This window comes from Aquila chrysaetos, chromosome 10 (assembly GCF_900496995.4).
Source record: "Aquila chrysaetos chrysaetos chromosome 10, bAquChr1.4, whole genome shotgun sequence".
In the NCBI taxonomy this organism is placed as follows: domain Eukaryota; kingdom Metazoa; phylum Chordata; class Aves; order Accipitriformes; family Accipitridae; genus Aquila; species Aquila chrysaetos.
The window spans coordinates 39965658-39981238 of record NC_044013.1 but is presented as its reverse complement, the minus strand read 5'-3'; the positions used below and the strand labels follow the sequence as shown (position 1 = coordinate 39981238).

General features: G+C 50.6%; 1 long non-coding RNA gene across 1 annotated transcript; it reads right to left on the bottom strand.

Annotated features, from left to right (window-relative positions):
- Positions 1-160: 160 nt before the first annotated feature.
- LOC115347652 lies at positions 161-11812 on the bottom strand. Its single transcript, XR_005933467.1, has 2 exons — positions 11412-11812; positions 161-923 (listed from the first exon to the last, which is right to left on the bottom strand). It is a non-coding gene; the product is annotated as an uncharacterized LOC115347652 (long non-coding RNA).
- Between the last annotated feature and the right edge of the window lie 3769 nt (positions 11813-15581).

The following is a 15581-nucleotide window of genomic DNA, read 5'->3' as shown; positions in this document are numbered from 1 at the left end:
GTGTTGCCACCAGTAACTCACACAGTTAATGGTGACTATATACGCTGCTTTATTATTTCTTATTGGAAACTTCAAGCACAGCCTCATTACACTTTTTCGTATACATTAACTAATAAGTATTTAATGGTTTTCATAGATACATATGTATGCAGCACAGTTGCGCATTCTGCTTGATTTTATTTAAATCATATACTGCTTTTGGCAGACATAGGGGTAGGTAAGGTTTTTCAATTTTCTTTTTTTGTCCTCCTAGCCTGGGAATAGCAGATTTGGTTTTAATCAACCTCTTTGCAGTCTTGAACTTTGTCCTCCTGGAATACAGTGCCATTCATTTAAGGATTTCCCTCTGTCTAATAAACATTAATGAATCACACTCTACAATTCCCTTGTGATCTTATCTCAATCCCACAGATGGGGAAAACAGAAACAAATTAAGGGGTCTGCACACACCACAAATCAAAGGCAGAGCTGGGGGAAGAACCCAGTAATCCTAGCACAATTCCCAGCTCCAATAACTCTGTAAAAATGCGTTTCTACCCATGCAGCTGCTCTGTCAGTAACTGCGTTGCGCAGGGCAGCATGGTTACTTTCAGGCTAGCCAGGAAGACTGAAATTGCTCTTTTCCTAAGGTTTAGCTTTACACATAACTGCAAATTCTGTGAGGTGATAGAGGGCTGTAGCTCTGCCAGCTTCCTGTACTGAATTATTCCTGAGGATGTCTTTTTTCCCTTCTGAACAGAGGATATCTTTACTTTTCTGATGAGCCCAGATGTAGCGGGATATGGGGAATATTCCAGTCCCTACTTGTACACCACAGGTTTATCTATCTTCCCAGAGGAGAGGAGTGACTTCCTAGGGAATTTTGTTGTCCTTCCTCTGGACAAAGTGGTCCATTCCATGATGAACACGGCATCCCTTGGTGCCTGTGAAGAAAACCACATCTATTAATTACATTGAGCAAGTGAAGACAGATAATTGCCTTGTGCCTGGAATCTCTAAGTAGAGCCACTTTCTAGAAGAAAGATCCCTGAGCTGTAATTTCAGTACAGACAAACAGAATAAACCAATGTTCCCTGCAAGCTGCGCTCCTGTCAGACAACCAGCAGTTTTTCTGACAGCCAGGATTTTTGTGGCACTGGCTGTGAGTCATTATTGAAAAAGCGTTATTCTTAAAACAGAGGATGAGCACTGTAGAAAGAAGGTGTTAGACACAGCAAAAAAACAAAACCCCTTTTACACCTCCATCTGCTATCTTACAGTGCCTTGCTACAAAACATTTACAAATTGACAAATTTTATTTCAAATTTTTCTCCACTTGTTAAAAATTGCTTCTTTTTGAAGACAGAATCAAATGCCTTAGCCTTTCTCCTGCGTAATGAATAGATTTTCCTTGTGTTTAACTCCATGGAAAACAACGATTTCTACAGTGCAGCCTTCTGCCAGGATGGCCAGGTTACTCATAACTGCATTCACAGGTTTCTGCTAAAAAAGGCAGTCCTGGCAGCAATCTGCACTTCTACTGGCTTAGCTTGTTTTGTTCAGCAGGTGGCAAGGGACAGCGTATGGCCGGATCCAGGCTAGGAATCGCTCTGCCAGCATAAAATACCGGCATTTCTGTGCTGGGAAAGGATTTGCAGTGTCAATCTACCCCGAGAGCACCTCTCAGCTGCAATTACCTGCATGATCCAACCCCTGTAGAAGCTCCTCAACCAGATCTCGCTTAGCTAGTGCTGGCACGAAGGATGAGATAACTGCTCCAGCAATTCCTCGCCTGCTCGCTCTTGGCCGGACAACCCCGCACAGCTTGCGCTGAAGCCTGTACCCTTACCCCTTCCTGAGCCAGCTGGTCTGAGGGTGCCGTAGTTTTTGTCTGCCCATCGCCACAGACCTGACCTGCAGTGAATGGCAGCTACGGATTCAGGTCTCTGCCCCAGTTCTGCAAAGTTTTCTGCACAAACCTTATTGTATTCAGCAGAAGAGACCTGGCTTACTCACTGCAAGCCTGAACTGTTACTCTTAAAAGCATGTTTTCTTTTGTCTTTCAAGTTGGTCTGTGATGGGCCAGCAATTGATTTTGTTAATTTACCACCCTCACACGTACGCCTGCATCACCCTCTTTAAATTTAACTCCAGTGTCAGATCTGCAGCTGCTTCCGAGGCCACATACATGAATGATTGCTCCTCCTGCCAGGTGCAAGTATGAATAAAAAGGTCGTGGGCTGGGGGAAGGATTAAGCTTTGGCTCAGCTGTTTGCATTCTCACACAGAGCACGGTCTGTCCATCCGTCCGTCCGTCCGTCAGCCCCCACGCACGAACCAGACCGGTGAGGAGCTGAATACTGGAAACAATTCAGTGACGCTCGTACAAAGACACTACCAAAGCCACTACCAAAGATATGCACTCACTGTGGTTTAAAAAAAGCTTTTACAGCAATCCTCTGAGCAGCCCTTGGATCGGTGAAATTATCTGCACAGAAATATAAATGCAGAATGGCATGGGAACAGTCTCCCCGGAGACTGGGGTAGGGTAGATTGGAGAATACCTAAATCTTTAAACGGTGCCTGAGATTTTCATGTTAAATTGGAACATTTTCTTCCCCCGCTCACCTAAGAAGATGAAGGCAGGCAGCTACTTATGGGCAGTTAGCACATAACACCGACTACTGAGAGCAATCAGGGCAAAAAAATCCACCAGGCATGGCCCAGACCCATCTCTCCGGATCTCCACCTGAAGTATTTCACTAATTCAAGGCCTTTTGTACCTGCAGTAATGAAAGCTGATGGCTATTTTAAGACCTTCTCACGCCTGCACTTCTATTACAACCCATGGGAGGCTTCTAATCTATTTCTGTATATTAGACATAATTTGTCTTCTGACTTCCTTATCAAATGTGCAAAATAATCAATAATTCACTTAGGCTCTACATTCCCATTAGAGCGCACCATGGCTGTGATTTAAATATATTTCTATGACTGTAAAATAAGCAGATACCCTAAACTATCTTGGAATTGTCCTCTTGTATGTGACAGCACCTCCTACCACCCAAAGTAGTTTTATTTCCCCAGCTGTTAAATCTAGGACAAAATACTACTCTTTTGTTCTATATTAAGACCATAGAATAAAAGCAGCTGACTGCTTTCCCAGCCTCTGTCCTCACGGAGGGGAACGTGGGGTGAAGAATTAACCCCTGGCATGAGCTTTGCTCACGATAAGTCATTAAGAAAAGCCAGATCTCCTCGATGCACTCCCAGAATTAGACGGTGACGAACTGGAGACACCCGTTGCCTTCCTCCCCTTCCCGTAGCCCCCACCACGCACTGCAGTTAAAGGCTCACACGTAATTAATTACAGGGTGATTTCCTTCCGCAGCCTTCTTTTGAAGGACCTGAGATTCACGTCGCTTAATTACGGAGAAAAAAGGAGGTATGAAATCCTCCCCTCCCTTACCACTGATGCTGTCACACTTGCCAAGTCAGTAATAACCTCATCCCTTACACCCCTCTGGGGTCAGCTCGTTTTGTAGGGGGGGAGCTGGGCTCCGGGAGATTAAGGGACTTGGCCAAGGTTACGTGTGTCACGGAGGGTCTTCGAAGCGAGACGCCCAAGTGCCACGTCCACGAGTTAAGAGGTCCGGCTGGTCCCAACCAGCACTGAAGTTCCTCCTTACCAGAGACTCAGCCTGGAGATCCAGGGACAAGGAGACAGGCCTATCAAACAGACTCCCAAAAAACAACTCATGTATTTTGTCTGCGAATCTACGGACCAGAGGTTGCATTTCCCAATTTCCTGTTCTGCCTGCGTTTAACCCTTCGGCATCACCAACTGTGGGTGTCCGCAGCGTCCAGCGACAAGGGCAGAGCACGCGGCAGCCACGCATGTCCTGGCAATGACTTCATTTCTTCCACCAGCTCTGGAAAAACAAAACCAAAACCAAATCCCCTGTCCTGCATAATTGTGGCCCTCTTATTCATGGATCTTAAATTGTACTCCTTCATGAATTTTAATGTGCAGTCCATTTTCTTTCCGCTAATCCTACATTAGGCTGGAAGCCTTTATAGACCAAACAGTTGCCCTCCTTAGCTCTTTATTCCCTGCAGCATCGTGGCTGCTGTGTCCCCAGGCATTGCCCTTGTCTCAGCTGGTCTGACAGCTAAGCTCAACCAACATTAAAGTGCTTTCTTATTAGGTACTCTAGTTTTGTGCATCCCTGACAAAAGCGGCAGTCCTGTTGAATATACGCCCTGCAGACAGCAGCTCATTTATTTTGCCCGTGATCTACCGATCTATTGGCACGGACATCAGTTGCACAGCATTCGAGACAACACCTGTCTGTGAATCTTTAACGCTACGCTGCTGTAAATGTCTTTTTCCAGCTAAAACCATCTCCACAAGTCATCAGGAACAAGTGAAAGCCCTCCAGGAAATTCTCCTTTCCAAGGAATTGCAGAATTTCTGTGTTGCTGCTGCTGGGCGACACACAAGAGCAAAACACAGACAGGCAGTTTTACCCCACCATAGACCGTAAGATGCTCAACAGCCTTATTTTAAACGGCATTTAGATTTGAAAGCCAGGCAGGACCATTAGATACTCTAATCTGACCTTCTGCAAAATGCAATTTGAGCCTGTTATTTCTCTACTGAATTTCGTAATTTGTTCAGCTGAAGTGAGGCTTTCAAGCGGAAGATACCCGGACTCGATTTGAAAAGATGACGAAGCCACAGCTTTCTTCGGTAAGCCATCCCAGCGGAATCGGTCTGCCAGGTCTGCCCCGAGGAGCGGAGTCTACAACGAATGGAGGCAAGATGCTCTTTTTGTGTAAATTGCTAAGAATATCAAGCCCTGCCCTTCCATGTGTCTCACAGAACGCTTATTAGATGGAAAAGGAATATTGCACAGTCCTCGACCATAAAGTTCTAAAAATACAGGAACTTTGATGTGTAAATGCATGTTAAGGACCTTTCTGGCCCTGACTACAAACGTTCCCAATTGCCGCTAATTTCACATCACTTGCAGAACCAGTGTTAATATTTCTTTTCCGAGATATACAGAATATACTTAGTGTTTTAAGGATTCCAGCCCTGGGGATACTTGATGCTGGCGTGTGCCATTAGCGCAACAGGCAGGCAGGCACAGGCAGAAATGAATCTGACTTAAAATCTGATTTGACTTAAACAACACTGACCTTATGAGAAGTGTGGATTCCGAACCAGGCCTGCAAATCCCATCTGTTTCTTATTTCTATAACGGGCAAGCTAAAACCCTAAATCCAAACAGCTCTGAGCTTTGAATCCAAATTTTGCAGCTTGAGTCCATTACTAGCAAGGATGACGGCTAGCCCAGCGTGGACTCGCTTCTTAAATTGAATGCTGGGATTTACAGCACAACATTAAATGAAGGAGACCTATTGCTGGTTGACTAACAGCTAAGCTGGCAAGGAACTTGGAGACAGACATTCATGGGTTGGTGAATAAGTTGACCCACCTCTTTGCTCCCCATAAAATTGTTATCCCAACACTCGTGGGCTTTAGTGGTGTTTTGAGGGTTAACTGGTGTTTGAGAGCCACTCGAATGCTCCTCTGCTGTTAGGAGCCAATAAAAACCTGCACTAACTCTCTCTGTTAGGTATTGTATTATGTTACAGTTTTTGCTGGTTTTTCGCTGCAATTTGATGTCAAAAAAAAAAGTTCTAATCTGTAAAGCAAGCAGCTTTCTAGGCTTTTATGAAAAATAAAAGTGAACATATTCAGAAAAAGCCTCGTCTCTGTCCTTTAATTCAAAAGAACAAAGCTGGTGAAGGCTGGTCTCCGAGCGTGAATGGAATTTGGCAATACCATTCCCGTCAGTGCAGAATAAACCCGTTAAATATATAATGGCTCGAGTACAATGTAGATTAGAAAAATAAGCGTGGAACTGTAAGGGTCCTCATTATTTTCCATCCATCTACCTTTACATTAAACACCAAGTTTTGATGCTTCCCCGGATGCTGGGTAAATTACTGGATTTTTTAAGTGATGCTCTGTTTATAGAATTGCAATTACTCAGTATCAGCCTTTGTTTGGAGAAGAATCCCCGTCCATCCTCACTAATGGCTTCTTCTGATCTCATCCGACGTGGAGGATTTCCTGAGCATATTAAAAACGTTATTCACTCTGCCTTTTTAGCTTAGCCAAGGATTTAATGACTTCAGCATAAGAACTGTATATTTTGCTGTATTTGAACTAGATTTACTCCCTGATGGCTGATGCCGTGCACTCTGTTCCCTACATATGTACGTAGGCACTAGGGGAGTCCTTGAACTGCTTAGATTATAGATTTTGGGGGCAAGAATCTTGGTATTTTGCACAGCTGAGCGTACGAACCTTAGAGTACCTTTGACATGTACACCCTTGTCTCACTGCCGGGGTTGGGTGAGCATTAGCTATTTTTTGCGTGGTGGACCTTTGTGCCCTACCTGGACTCCCCATGAAACAGCCCAGGTAGAACCTGAAGCTCCTGAGACCTTGGTGGTCCGGGGCCGGATCCATCCCAGCCTCGACAAGGTAGACACCTACCTCCGGCACAGCTCTTTTTTCACTATGTATGAAACACCTTTTAGCAAACATCCCGTTTTTGTTTACTATCCTCTGAGGCGGGTGTCTCTCAGTGTTTATGTAAAGTCCCGATTTCCTGGCTTAAAGAAAGACGCGAGCCTCTGGAGTAATATTCCAAGACCAGGCAAAAGGCAGCAAAAAGCCAAGGAGATATTCAGGCCCGCTGCTGATACGTCCCTTAATTTGGAAAAGCTCAGAAACATTATTCCTTACTCCCCGACGTGGAATATCATGACCTTGAAAACGCAGCCTGCATCTGGGATTAGGTCCTTTTGCAGCGCGTGGGTCCAAGTTTAATCTCTCACCAGTATCGCGGAGCTGCATCCCGCTCCTCCCTGGCACCGCTGGGACCACCGGCCCTCCGCTTCTTTCCAGCTGGTTTGCCACCTGAAGCCATCGCTCACTCCAGGATTTAAATCTTCTCCGGCACGGAGCAAACCCTGGGGGAATCGCTTTGCTGGCGAGGGCTTGAAATCTTTCTTTTTTCCCCCCTTCTTCTGCACTTTGAGATGTTTAATTGAGATGCAGCAGTACGGTCCAGTAAGGTGGTTCGTAACGGCTTTAGAAAAGGGAATTATTGATTGCTGGTTCCACACCTCGCAGCGTGGGGCTCTGCGGTGGCTCAGCTCACCGTGTGCCGTGGATTTTAAACCACCAGTGAGCGCAAGGTGGGAAGCAGTCGGATTCTGGTTTATTGTTTGTTAAAAAAAAAAAAAAAAAAATTGAACAGAAAAAAATTGTCCTATTTTCCCCCTTTCTTCAGTGGCTGCCCACATGCTTGTGATTCAAGGGATTTTTTTCACCAAGGTTTTTACTGCAGAGTGTTTCTTTGATCACGTCTCGCACGGATTACTGTCATTTGTTTTCGGGCCTCTCCTTCCAGCCTGTACTTTAGATGCAATGCGAGGTCAAAAGGCAGCTTCCTCCGTCCTGCGTTTGATCAGCAAAGCGGCCGCGCGATTGCTGTCCATTCCTACCCTTATTTGTCTCTAAAAGAGCAATCCGGAAAGGCAGGGTTTATGTATGTGTATTTAAAGCTTTCGGAGGAGCGAGAGCCCAGCAGACAGCAGGGAAAGCCCTGCCTGCCCCACGCCTGCCGCCCAGGAGCCTTAACCAGCCTCGGAGCATCTCGGAGGGGAACACCACCCATCACAGCTCCTGGGGGGGATGTCTTCTCCTCTGGGGGATAAACCCCGTCCTTAGAAACCCGAGAGCAACCCTAAACTGGAGGAAACCCCATCACTCGCCCTGCAGCTCCTCAGGGTTGCCCCCCACCCCAGGTTTGGGGAGAGCTTGTGCGGGGAAGGACGGGTGAGCACCAACACGCACAAGCTCTGCTGGGATAGAGCAGGACGGTTGCAGCCCTTCAAGCGATCTATTCCTTGAGGAATCAAAGAGCAGCCCACGTCGGAGAGACTCACCGGCTCTTCCCATATCTCCCCGTCGGAGCCGGGCAGCATCGGGCAACCCGCCGCCCTCCAGCGACGCCTTTGCTTCTCCACATGCTTCAGGTCAGAATTTCATCTGGTCCGGGACATTTTGTACCCAGCAGCGAAACGCAGCGGGAAGCGCTGCGTGATGCTCTCCTGATTGTATTAACTGGACATAAACTGCTGCCTTTCAACCTGCTGCTGCGTGACCGGCAGAAAATAGGAACAGAGGCCACGGGGGACCTCCTGGAGCCGCTTGATCTCATGCTCGCATTCTGAAATAAAGCCGTGTTAGCACCAGATTCATCCTGCTGCTGAAATGCCCTTGGCGTGAGTGGTTTGCAAGGAGATGCCTGGAGGTCCACAGCGGTGGGAAACGGCACACGGGTGCTGCTGAGGCAGGCGCGCACGCTGGCTCTGGAGGGGGAGCGAGTGATGAGGATATATTGGGGTGCTGGAGAGCCCCATGTCATGGGGAAGATGGCAAAGGCTCCTCTTTTTCAAATAAGTGGATATTTTGCAAGCTAATTCCGACGCAAACACGTAGACACGCGCCCGCTCCTCCCCACCACGCTGCGGGAGGGATGGAACCCCCCCCCATTCATGCAGAATGACCCCCGACACCCACTGCAATCATTTTGAACGCCATCTCAGAAGACGTGGGAACCAGAGCCCCAAAGGCTCGCCAGAAATCTGCCTCTTACAACGGGCACCCGGGCTCCATCCCGAGAGCCCACGTCCCCCTCGACCGAGCCCCAGCCAAAGCCTTACAGCAGACAGCCCTGCGCGGGGTGGGATTACGCTACCCCAGATACGCAGAACTGAGAGATTTCAGCCTAATTTTGAGACGTTGACCCTCACCACACCTACCCAAAGTGAGCAGCCCTCCGCCGTCCGCTTCCGGAGAGGCAATTGCGTTTTTGCTCAGCGGCTTGGCGTAACGCCGGGGCGTTTCAGCCAGCTGCGACGTTTACAGCAAAATAAAATGTAAATCACTTCCCACATGTTACCCAGCGTGACCAGCAGCATCCAGACTGCATCGTCCTTTGGCCAGGACAAGACTGCGGATGTAATTGCAGTTACTCTTTGCTGGAGAGTGATGCATTTTCATGGTAGATTTAATTTTACTCTCTAGTATTTAATTTTTTTCTTTTCCTTAGCTTACATAGAAAAACAGCCCTGCAGGGCATGAGGGAGGACAGACTGGCAAGGCAAAGCATCTTCTTCCCTGCTGCAGTTCCACGAGAAGCGGAGGTTAATTAGCGAGCTGCAATCAGTGCCTGGGAGAGATCAGCACCCGCAGCCCCCGAGTACCTTTTGGTGCCCTTTTTACAGGGTGCTGTGGGAGGGAGAGGGGCGATCTCGGGGTGCATGCAGCTCAGTAAGCCCATTTAAGTCCATGACTTAAAACCATTTAAACTGCAGAATGACTTTTTTTTCCCCATTCAATACTCAACCATCGGGCATAAACTAACTTAAAGCTAAATGTTGAGCATAGCTAAATTGTTTACAAATAACACGCTACATCTGTGCCACCAAAATTTCCTCCATCCATAATAATTTTCAGAGGCAAAGCTCATCAGACATGTCTGATACGTGTGTTAATAACTCGCGCTGGTGCACACTGACAGGCTGAGTTACTGATTTTCCCTAATTCATTTCTTCTGTCTCAAAACACAGCCTCCTCTATCTAATGCGAATTGATCTTTTCACCCAATCTATTTGACAGATCTACAATTTAGTATTCAGTTAACATTTCAAGAATAAAACCAGTTCGTGACGCAGACACCAGCCCCTAGCACGAACTTTAGACGTCCACGTTGGCCTGACATCCCTCTGCAAGCCAAAGAGAAGACCCTCCGAGCAAGCTGCTACCTCTGCTCTTAATGCCGCGAGTAAAACGAGCGCAAGAACCGCAGAGATTATCGGGGAAAAGAAACAACGCGCGCTGGTCGGGAATGTGTTATGGGTGTCTAAGAGGTGGCAGGATGGGCACAGCCCCGGGAAGGATGGATCCCACCGCGGGCAGCAGCGTGGGGTGGATCGCCTCTTGAGGGATCTGCCAGCCCTGGCTTTCTGGGACTCTGCCGCTAAAGCCTAACTTCTGTTTAATGAAATATTTTCAAGTGAAAGGCCTTAAATGGTAAACAGCGACCGAGAGGGGTCTCAAACGCCACCGGCCGGGCTGGGTTTGCAGAATGTGGCTTCGCCCCACATCTGCCGACGACCTGGCCGTGGCGCGGGAGCCCTTGGGGTGCAGCGGCAGCGCATCCGCGCCTGCTCCGCCGCGGGAGGCGGCTCCCAGCCTCATCCCAATTAATCGTCTCCTAATGACTTTCTGAACCGGGAGGATTTCCTTAATTATACCGCGCGTTAGATTTTAATCAAGAAATCAATCTTCCACGCCGCCCGAAACCCGAGGGTATGGCGCGTTGGGTGAAGGGGAGCCCGGGGCGTCCCTCGCGTTGCACCGAGGACGTCCCTGCGATGCCACCGGCCATCCCCACGCGCCCCACGGCCGAGCAAAGCCCAAGGACTCCCCGGTCACGGCCCCGGGGCGACGACGGCATTGCCATCGGCACCGCTGCGTAAGTCTCGCTTTGCCGGCGTAGGACTCCGGTGCCATCCCCGGAGCGTGACCCGCCGACGGTCGCCGGCTGAAGCCATCGCTAGGCAGCGATATAATAAAATCGGCGGCCGGGGCCGGTCACGAGCAGCCCGTGTTCCGCAGGGAGAGGGACCGATGCCCGTTTGCCGGGGCGCAAACGCAGCGGAGCTCGGCGAGGAGAGGGGTCGGCTTCGCGCTCGACGGCGCGCCCGCTCGTCCCGCCGCCGGGACGTCAAAACAGCCGTCGGAAAGGCTCCCCGCTCACGAACGCGCAGTGACGAACGTACGGGGACGCCCCGCAGAGCCAAACGGCAACGGTCTGCAAAACGTTAGCAGTTTGCCGCCACCCCACAGAAACGATGCTCCGCTCTGTCGGTAACGCGGTGGGCTGCCGGCGGGCGCTCTCGCTCGGCCGCGGCCGTGCCCCGCGGGTTTTGGCGAGCCCGGTAGCTTCGCCTCCTCTCCCCCGGCTACGGCGAAGCCGGTGCTGCTCAACTCGCTCTCGGACACGGATCGGGAGCAGACCTGGGCACCCGCAAATCCCCGCAGGGCCCCCCGTGATTTATTTCTTTAACAGGGAGCAGCAGCAGTCGGTTATAAGCGGAATCTGGAAGCGGTACGTGCCGGCGCAGGGCTCGTCACCCAATCTAGCTGGAAATGATTTAATTAAGATCCCTGCACAGCCCAGTGCCTGTGCCCCAGCTGAGCTGAGCGCTGACATCCGTATATTTTTTCTGACGCAGGATGCCAGGCAACGCGCAGCCCTCGTGTGCCGGCTTACGGCCTTTGTGCCGAGCGGGATGCGGCGGGGAGAGGATTTGCATTTTTTCGGCGGGCGGCCACGACGAAGCCTCTCGTGGCTTCACCTTCTCCCGTCTCACGCCGAGACCGACGCAGCCCCGTGCGCTCCTCCTGCCTCCGCAAACCTCGTGAAAATAAATATAAATCCCGGGGTTGCTGCGATCTGCTCTTAGCGTCAAACGCCGTGCAAGGTTGCTGCAATCCAAAGGAAAAGAATATGGCTAATTAAATATTAACCTCGCTGGTTTTGTTCCAGTTTGCAGGATGCTGAGAGGCCGGTAGCAGCAAAGGATTTATCTTAAAGGATGCCGAGCGCCCTGGTCAGACAAGAAACCTCCTGTTGGGAGCGGAGGACGGGTTGATGGTCGTTACCGGCCTGATCCAAACCCCCGCGGCAGCGGCGGCAAGTTTAAGGAGGTGCAGCCGCCGTGGCGTCTCCGAATTTGGGTTATTTTGGTGAAGGAGCCCTCGTTTCTCCCCTTGCCCACGGGCAGAGGGGAGCGCGTCCCCCCTCCTGCAACACCCGTATCGTAGAGAGGACCCTGATTTGAGCCGCATTCACCCCCAGCCCTGTAGTGCCGGAGGAATTTTTTCCCGAGCAGCTGCGAAGACCCAGCAACTTAAAAAAAATACAAGTTCCTGCCGTTTTCACCTCCAGATTTGCTGGGCTGGGCGCAGACGGCTGCTGGCCTGGCTCTCCCTGCACCCCATGAAATTCTCCCCCCTTGCTGCAAGGCAGCATCGGTGATGGGAGAGGAAAATAGAAAGGTTTTTTTCTCTCTGTTTATAGAAAGTTTTTTTTTTTTTTCACTAATGAAATGCAAATAGAGGAAGCAAAGATGTGACGCAGCAAAATGATTTGAGAAAGAATATTATGGTAAAGGAAGGGAGGGAGACGGGGCTGAGCTCTGAGCTCACCTGTGCCGGAGTAAAGTGCAGAACAGCTCGGCTGAAACCCGGCAGGCTGCTTTGGTTTTAAATGGAGGTGACGACCAAAACATTTTGGTGCATGTCTTTCCCCTCGAGAGCCCTGCTGTGCCTTTGCCGGCCATCAAAATCTTGCCTGAGCTGGGGCTGCTCCGGCACCACGTCCTTTCTCCCATCTTTTGCCTGCTCAGATGATGGGGACGGGGTTTTGAGTACCTGCTGCCTTTACGAGGAGCTAAAAATAAAAAACATCTGCTAAAAATAATGAACGATCAGGGAAAAAAAATGCTAAACCCCAGAGATCTCCCTGGACTCTGAGGATTAATTTTAATTTCCCTTTAATCCGGAAAAAAACCAGTGACATCACTGCTGGAGGGTACGGCTCAGCCCCGGGGACCGGAGCAGGAGTTTGTGCTTCCCTGCCCATCCCACCTGGCGGCATCCCGAGACCCCCGCTCGCTCCCGGCACGGCCAAACCCCGGCACCGAGCTTTTGGGTGCGTTCCAGAGAAAAATGGGCACGCTGCAAGGAGGAGGCCGCAGGGCTTCGGTCGCTCCCGCAAGGGACGTGGCTTAAAAACCGCGTGGCCGCGGCTCCCGGCGGTGCCTTCCCCAGCTCAGCGCTTGCCGCGGGGCGGATTAGGGAGTCGGGCTTCGTGCTGCTGTGCGTGCCTGGGGTATGGCCGGTTTTTGGGGTGCTCTGACCCCGTATCACGCTTATGGCCTCGGGTAAGGGAAGGAAAAGGGGCTAGAAGTCCCAGGTTACAGACTGGACTTATTAAAAATAAGATTTACCAATATTCTTTACTTTTAGAGGGGAAAAAAACCACTGATCAGAGCGAGCTACTTAGTTTGCAATCTTCCAAAGAGACAAAAAAAATTAATTCCTGAAAACACATCTAAAGGGGCAAAGGATGCTACGTACCCGAAAGCCTGGGCTCCGTGGGCACCGCAGCCACCGCCTGCCCCGTCTGACCCCACATCGTGTGGGGCAGCCAGCCCGGCACACAGCCGCTCCCTCCAAATCCTCGGGAAACCTTTTCCTGGCTTTATCCGAGGGATAAAACACCGATAACAGGAGAAGAGGAATGCGGGCTGGGCTCTCCCTGCAGTTCCTCGCTCCCAGCTACCCATCCGTATGGATAATGGGGATGGTTAAGCATCATTAAATAGACACATTGCTCCCAGCTTACCTACTGCATTCAGATATATGCAAATATATGCATGCAACAATTTACATACAGGGCTCGCCTGGGACCTTGCTTCGGTGCCGGGAGGAAAACTCCCTTAATTCCCAGGATAAGCCCAGGCAGCAGCTAAATTTGGGGGGGGTGGGGGGGTGTTGGGGCTGGATGGGCTCGGAGGAGGGGGGCAGGAGGACGTGCTTTGGGACTCCTTCTGCAGCAAGGTCTCAGCCTCGGAAATATTTGAAATGCTGAGAGCCCATGAATAGATAGAAGGGCTCACAGTCCGAGGTGTGATTTATATGCAACAACACATAAACACCTGAAACGGGGTCTTTAAAAATGCCTCAGACTTCACTATAATGCTGCTACTGTGGAGCCGCAGCAGCTCCTCGTGGAGCCAACGCGCGTTTCCGGAGCCCAACGCTCCTTGGGAGGGGAAGAAATGAAGAAAAAATCAAATCTAAGCAATTCCTTACAAGCCGCTCCAAATATGTTTTCAATCCCAGAGTGACCAGAGAGGTAAGTAAATATTTTTCTGGAAAGGAAATGACATTGTGTTTACACCTAATGCTGTTTGCTGAAGCACTGCCCGCAGTCGAGCTCCAGCCTGCTTAATATTTACCCAGCTGGAGGAGATGCTCAGCGGTGTTTGGCCCTGCTGGGCATGATATAGGTGAAGAATTCAGCGTTTATACATATAGGAAGCCCTGCGGTTTCACGAGCTGCGATGCGCAAGACCCCGTGTCTGTTTGCTGGGCCGTGGTTTTTTGCGAAGCCGCGAGCCTCGGACAAGGGGCTGCTGTTGGGCCGGGGCCGCGCGGCCACTTGGCAAGGGCAAGGTAGGTAAAAAGCAAATATTTAAGTCAGGAGGGCCCAACCTGCTGCCCGCTGGGGTCTAGCATCGGTCTGCAAGGCTCTTCCCATCGCAGGGAGCTTTGCTCCGCGCGTTGGGAAGATCTCCCGTGGCTTTCTTTAAGACTCGCTGCTCCAAATGCTTGAAGGCGACTGACCCAAAAAGCCCTGTTTGCTGTTCCTGCAAAGACATTTTTGCCACCCTCCCGTGCCAGGCAGAGGGATGCTGGAGGGACTCGGGTGCCACGCGTCGTGTCCCCGCTCCGGGTCCCCCCTTCCCGCAAAGCGAAGGGGACAGACCCGTGGGAATGAGCTACGGAACGCCTTCCCTGGGGAAAGCTCTAGCTGTACAGCGAGTTTAACGGCTGGTTCATCCTCAAGAGCCCACTTAAAACCTGTGCTTTTTGCTCCCTGGAAAGGGCACTGCCTATGTGGGGTGCCTGCATCACGAAGCAGAGCTAACCCAGGCTGGGACTCGCGTCTCCCGTAGAAACAAATTTACGAGACCCTGAAAACGGTGGCCAAAACCTAAACATTTGTCTTGGACGCGGACAGAACAAAGGCACTCGCTGCCACGTCGCCAGTTTGGGTAACCCGTCGCCGAAGCGCTAACGAAGGTGCCTCCGCGATGCCTTTGCTCATCAGCCTGGAAACGAGCACAAAGTTCTCCCCTCCCCGGCTCCTGGGTGCCGAAAGCTGCTATAGGTCAGGCTTAAGCTCTCCACGGACTTTGGAGAGAGTTTGTGCCATGAAATCCCCTCCGACGTCTTGGGAAACACGGGTCTGAGCTTTGCTTTCTGTTAATCATTGGTGAGCGGGGTGGTTTTGCCAGGCGACGCAGCGGGAGCAGCCAGGGGACACGGCCGGGCTCCCCGTGCCGCCAGGACCTGCTCCAAATCTCCGCACTGAGCCCTTAATCAGCTTTCACCTGGGATTAGCTCAACCATTCCCAGCCTCTGGTTCAAATTAGCTTTTCTTGCTTGTGGGCAACTAAACCAAAACGAGCCCTCTCTCCATCGGCCAGCGTCTCCAGCAAGGGGTTTGGTTTTTTTTTTCTAAGGCTTGAACCTTGCCCGGCTCCCAGACTTTTTTGATCGAGAAACCAGGACACGGGATGCACACGCGGATGTTCAGAGCCGGGTTGTGATGGGGACCAACGGCTGCGGCTCCTGTAAACCCAACCCA